Below are 7,209 nucleotides of genomic sequence, written 5' to 3' on the forward strand. Positions count from 1 at the left end.
ATGGTCACCTTTATTTCCAGAAAAGCATTCAGTCCTTATTTGAACACTTTTTGGCATTGGATAAGCAACATTAGAAAGTTATAGTAAATGGGGCACCTGGGTGGCTCAGTCAGTTAAGTGTCCGACTCTGGCTCAGTTCATGATCTCATAGCTCAGCTTGTGAGTTCAAGCCCCACATCGGGCTCTGTGCAGATGGGCCAGGTCCTGGAGCCTGTTTCAGATTCCGTGTCCTCCTCTCTCTGACCCTCCCCCATTCATGCCCTGTCTCTCTCTCAAAAATAAACAATAACAAAATAAAACAAATTACAGAACGTTATATCAACTTAATTCCCCCAAATTCCCCCAAATAAGAGCATTTCAGATTTTTCATTCTGACACTGTAGCACTCAATATATTTTTGACATAATAAAATTATATATTTCAAGCATGGCATATTTGTAGAAAACCACTTTTAGAAGAGATAATTTATACTGTATATATGATCTGTAAATCTTCATGGAAAGCTGGCAGTGATGTGTGTTTTCTCACCCACGTTACAGATTAAGGAACTCAGAGAGACTGAGTAACTTGTCCAAGGTCAGACATCTGGACAGCAGTCGTTCGAAGCTTTGTCTTGTCAGAAGCCTAAGTACTTTCATTATGTCACACATAGGAAGTAGAATCCCTAAATCCCTAAAGAAGGACTTTGCTATGGAATTTGTAGCTTAATGTTTGTGTACTCTCTCTTCCTTCTATGATATTCTGGGTTTAACTGATGTGATGACAAAATTTAGGGGGTCGGAGGTAAGCAGTAAGCCGTTTCCACCGTCACCTTGGACAGCAATGTCTACCTTCTCTCACATGCTCATAAAGCCTGGTGAGGAGTGAATGCTGGCTCCCCAAACTCCTTCGCCAGCACACCGCTTTTCTGCATCATCCTAAAGCTGGGTTCTTGCTCCGTATGTGACAATGCCCTGGCAGCTCCTTCCTGTGGCAAGCTCCGTGATTTCTCTGTGTGTCCCACATAGGGGTATCTGTCTTTAGGGCCCCCTACCAGCCTTTGCTGTAAGTTTCCTATAAAATAGAATAAAAAATCTTAAAGCCTGTGTTCAGAAGTCAGACATGACAAGCTCAGAAGTTATGACATGGGGCTCGAACCTATGAACTGTGAGTTCATGACCTGAGCCGAACTTGGATGCTTAACCAAGGATTTTTAAAAACTCATCTTTCCTCCCTTGGATTCCTTCCTACTCTCTCCCTAATCTCAAGTTCTGCATTGCTGCCTTTTCCTTGTGTTTTTCCCCACACCCCCACCTTCAGACTCTGGTCCCAGCCACACTGGCTCTGCTGTTTTCATTCTCCTTAATCATCTCCTCCATCGATTTCTCCATGTTCTCCTCTCCACCTTCATCTTCAAAAGTTTTCAGATAAAACTACTTCTTCTGAAGGAAGTGTTTTCTGATTCCTTTTTTTTTTTTTCTTCTTCTTCTTGCCTTCAAGGGCTTCCGCCCCTGCTGTTTTCCTACTGAAACCCTGTAGGGTGGTTCCCTTCTCCTTTTGTCCATTGCCGTCAGGTGGCATCTGTGGTCTTTATCTCACGCTGTCTCTGAAGCTCCTCTCAGGGCTTTCCCTCCTCCCATCCCCTCCTCCCATCCCATGCCTTCACTGTGGCAAATGTCAGCTCTGTCTTACTTCTCTTCCTCCTTTTATTGTGAACCCTTGAATCCATTCCAGCTGTGCTTCCTCACTTTGGTCAAATGTTCTTTACCATTCCACACAGGTAGGGCCATCCACCTCACAAAGATGACACTGGACTCTTTATGTCGCAAGCAGTCCTGTGCTCTAGTTCCCCATGACTAAAGTGATGTTCTTTACCACATGTGCATTTTATTTAAATGGTGCCCAGAACTACCCATGCATCATGGAAGATCTCCCGCCAGCCACATTCCTTCTTTGGCTCTAACTGGCTAACCTCACACTGACTTTGTCATTTTTAATTTTATGTCACACTCTCTAAAATCCTAAACTCACTTTCTGTTGTTAACCAAAAGTATTAACATAGGAAAAAAAAAAAAGATGCATTACAAATGAGAACAGTACATTTTTCCCCATTTGTTGCCATGCTGAGGGAAAAAGAAATGTTTATCCTCCACTTGCTAAACAGAATGGCAAAGTTATCTTTAATTGTTCCTTTTCTCTTAGTGGTACTTGGAAATGCAACTCTGTGTTTCTATTGCTTTGAAGCTTCTTGTTTTATGGGATTTGGACCTACGTATCCTTGTAGGGTACTCTAATTGAATTAATGATCAAGGTGCCTTTCCACAGAGGGTCTTGTTGAAAAGCTGTGTTTAGTCATTCTAAGGAAAGGACACACACTCGCGTGCATGCGCGCACACACATATACACACATGTTTAACCATCTTCGTGATGTGATCTTAGAATAACAGCATGTGAGAGCAGGATGTCCATCTGTAGATCATCTAGTTGAATTTCCTCCTCATTCTTTTTACCCATGACAGAAGATCTTTCTTTCAAAATAATTTTAGACATTCCATCGGTATTTATACAACCTTCAAAAGAAAATCAAACAGACAACCTAATTTTCCTTTTCTATTTCTTCTTCTCTTTTTTTCTAATATACTGGTATTTTTCTTTTTTAAAAAATAAATTCCTCCCGAATTTTGACAGAAAAAACAGAGCTAAAGAGAGGAAAAGTACTGTGTCTGTTATGCCCCAAATTCCATATTTCCATTTCTTCTGGTATTGTTCTTGCAGGTTCTCTCTCTTCCACATTATCCCAGACAACACTTCTGCACCTCTTAGTCCACTGACTTGACTTGCTACATCATCTCCCATCTCGGAAAAAGGTCGCAGCCCATGGGGTCTATAGTGGGTTCCTGCCACCACATTCCCATTATTCCTAGGTAAGAAAGGAGACCCATATTCATGTAGAGGTTAGTTTGTATATCTATATAGATTTTCACTTTTCTTTAATCCTTGAAATTCAGATTCATATAGAGCAGATGTAAGTACCATGAAAATATATATTTTAAGTGTATTTATTTATTTTGAGAGGGGAGGAAGGAAAAGGAGGGAGGGAGATAGTGGGGAGGGGCAGAGAGAGGCAGAGAGAAGGAGAATCCCAAGCAGGCTCCACACTGTCAGTGCAAAGCCTGACATGGAGCTCGAACTCACAAACTGTGAGATCCTGACCTGAGCTGAAATCAAGAGTCAGTTGCTTAACCAACTGAGCCACCCAGGCGGCCCCAGTAAATATCCCTTAATACAGCACTTCTGTAAGTTCATAGAGAACACTCACAGCACTTCTATAAGGTTAATACTATTCTCCATTTCATAATTAAAAACTTAGAGACAAAGAAACTAGGTAGCTACTAGATTAAGCTCCTGAAGCACATCAGAGAAAATGCAGGACTAAATGCTAGTCATTTGGACATGTCCACTCTTTACGGTCCTTGACACCACTGACGGTTCTCACAATTCCACCCTCAACACTACATGGGAGGGTAAATTGCTAAATTATATATACAGTTCTCGGGGGTGTGGTGTGTATGGGGAGGATGGTGTGCACATGCTGAGGGAGAAATGAGAGGAAAGAAATAGGGTAAATCTTTTTACTGGCTTTCTGAATGACTTTCAAGGAGGTTATTCAAAATTCTACTTCAAAATAATAAACAGGTCTAACTATGTACTTTTAGGTCATATGTAAAAGGGCTAAAATACTATATATATAGCTTCGGGAACTATGTAAACTTTTTCTATAAGATATACATTAAGAAGTTAAATATATAATGACTCAACTGCATACAATTCAATATACATAGTGTAGCTCATATTAATTAATGTTAACTACAACCCAGGCAACCTGTTCAACATTTTATATGTCCTACTTTATTTAATCCATGCAACGGCTCTTTGAAATAGACCCTTTTATTATTCTCATTTTACAGATGAAGAAACTGACTAGTGTCATACAATAAATAACTGGGCTGGGAATTTGGTTATTTTTAATCATCAAAGGTATGCCACGCTACAGATATTTTTATATTGCTATATCATATATAAAATGAGTTATTGCAGAGTTACCTCAGATATCAGAAACGGTTTCCATAACAAGGCCCAAAGGGGGGTGTGTGTGTGTATGCGTTTGTTTCATTTGTTCTTTGGTGTTTTAGTTTTGTTCTTTTTACTATGTTTTTCTAGAGAAGATAAATAGATTTTCAAAAGTGTGGCATGCCTGGTGAGTAGTTTTGATGAAAAGAAAAATGTACTCTCAAAAAGAAAGTACTTGATAATTTGAATTTTGGATTCTAAAATTAATACAACTATCATTTGTTGGATTTAATCAGTGTGTATTATTTGTGTAACTTACCTGTATCAAAATGTAAGCAAGCCACCAAAAAATAATAGTGTAATAGCTTGCAAGATCATCAGATAATACCTTGCTTTGATGCCTTAAGGACTACCATCTGTTAAGCATGTGTGCATGTTTTTTATAATGGTGGGAACCTGATAAAGATTTGTTACAAGAAAAAAGCATGCAGAGAAGTAAAGAGAAATGAAGGAAGCAAGCACAAAAATTGGCAAATATGTGAAAGAATTATGTTTGAAAAGGAGATAAAAACAAATTTAAATGACGTAGTAAGAATTGATTATAAAACTCCATACTGAAAGATTAAATTTAATAAAAATTTTGGAATGTGTCAGTGCAAGAATAAAATCATTAATTTTAGAAACCTGTTTTCAATGTCTGAAAAATACTAACAAATATACCCATTAATCAAAGCACTTATGGATAAATTTAAACATACACATTAAAAATATTATTTTGGTGAAGGAAAGGACAAAATATATCATAGTATTATTTTTTAAAAACTCATTCACTTTGGAAAAATACATCTTCTGAAATTACAAAGAAAAAAAGAGAGACAGTACATGTTTATACACTTATGCAAATCCCTACAAGTACCATACACTACACTACCCTGACAAAAAAAAAAAAAAAAAAAAAGAGAGAGAGACTTGAGTTACTAGAGCAGAGTCCCCTGATGTTATTTATTGTAGCAATTCATTTAATCCTGTGCGCTTCTCAGGAACTGCTAATGCTGGACTTTCCTTCCTTGAAAGTACTAAGGAACAATAAAATGACTCATAAATGCATCACACAATATGAAACATTTATCAGGAACATATCTTGGTTATAAATGAGGGTATCTGCAAAAAAATATGGATATTTAAGAATTGCCATTACCATCAAAGTAGGGTTTCATATGTAAGAACAGTCTTTCAGAAAAACACTTCTAGACTTAACATTATTTGAAAAGCCATAGATATTCTGATAGCAGAGACAGGACATTGCTAGGTGAACCCTTAACGAGCAAAATAACCCTGGTCATGGGCAATCAAAGTAGATACGGCTGAAGAAATTCAAATACTATCATCATGATTGAGTTTTTCAAAACAGGGGTATACTGGACCTTTTGTGGTAAGACTGTGGCCTACTTTTACCTTCATGGTCATCTTGTTAATATCTAATCAAACTGTTGGTGATTTCTAAGGACTTGACATTGTTAATAGTGGATGGATGATAATGACTTCTTAAAGTGACAGTACTCTTCTCACAACGTGAAACACCGTATTTGTGACTGTGAACTCTGTCCGCTTATATTAGAAGGTATCTCATCAATCTAAACTTACTTGGCCAGTCATTAGCTTTTAGAAAACAAGACAAAGGGACAGAAGGACATATTATCTGAATGTAAAACTATAGAAGGAAAAAGCAAATGGATATTCTTCAAGGAGGATTTAACATGCTCAGTACAAATTCATAGTAGCACACATTATTCTTACACAGTGAGTGAAGAGATTTATATATGTGTGTGTTAATGAGTGTGTATAGACAGATAAATATAAAGATATATAGGGAACATTAGGAAAATTTTATGCTAAAGTAAAATATAATTCACATCACCTAGATTCCCAAGCAAGACAATCCTCTGTACAGGGAATCGGTTCAAGTTGAGGAATCTGAAAAAACTGTAATTGACTTCAGTATTTTTTAATGGTAGAAGCTATAAATCATTCTGTGTATTTTCTGCCATCCTGGGTCTGGACAGGTACGTGTACCTTGGAGCAAATCCAGAAGCACTAGATGAGCCTTTAACTAACTGAGGTAATTATGCTTATTTCTTCTGGAATGCACTTCTTTGAAATCATGTTCAGTTTTCCTTCCAGCCTTCATGACATGTTTATTGAAATCAAGGATAATTACTTAAGGTTTCCTTTCTTTGCCAACCGACAATTTCTTAGTGGTGTTTTGTACTGGTATTTGCATTTGCATGATGACTGCTCAGAGCTAAGTATTAGCAGTTATCCTACGACGGAATATCTGGCTTCCATCATCTTTAATAGGATGAATAACATTTTTAAACTGACTGCCATAATGGCTACATTTAATTTCTGGGTATCACATACTAGCGGATTTTTGAAAAGTAAATATATATATATATATATATATATATATATATATATATATAAAGTTATATTGAATGTGTCCTCTTTCAACCAAATTTAATGGCATCTATTGAGAAAATAACAATTCCTCCTGTGATGTGAATTGCCTAAACTGTGAAACAAGCAAGGTTTTTGGTCTCAGCCTGTTAAGTCTTCATGAGACAGGTCTAACCATTAATTAATGGAAGGCTGCTGTACGGGGTTTAAATATTTGTATTTATATAGGGTTGTGAAATTGAGAATATCATGTTCATGAAAGGAATGGGTTACAGTATTTTGAATGTATTAATATTTAGAAGGGGAGTAGTAGTTTTCTAAATATGAAAATAATGTTCTTAATTGTTGGGCTTTGCCTTTAACAATAGTTCTCAGCCCAAGGGCAAGTGCAAGGCAGAGCAGACCTGAAGAATCACAGCGCTGCTATTTTAATTTCTGGCATTCACAGCATTTAGCAGGCGAACGTCTCAAAGGAAAACAACTACTTTCATTTTTGCCTCCTGCAGCCACCCCGTCAGGGGAGAGGTCTGGGCTCAGAAAATGCAGCTCATTAAAATGAAGAATTTTCCCCGACTTTGATATTCACAGTTCACTGGGGACATACTACCTGTTCGCCGAGCTATTTTGTCTGGAGGGGGGTTGCAACGCAGCAGACTATACCTTAATTAAACTGCTTTAATCAAATTCATTAGGTCCCTAACA

Source organism: Hyaena hyaena, unplaced genomic scaffold, assembly GCF_003009895.1.
Source record: "Hyaena hyaena isolate Hyena2069 unplaced genomic scaffold, ASM300989v1 scaffold_468, whole genome shotgun sequence".
NCBI classification, from domain to species: Eukaryota; Metazoa; Chordata; class Mammalia; order Carnivora; family Hyaenidae; genus Hyaena; species Hyaena hyaena.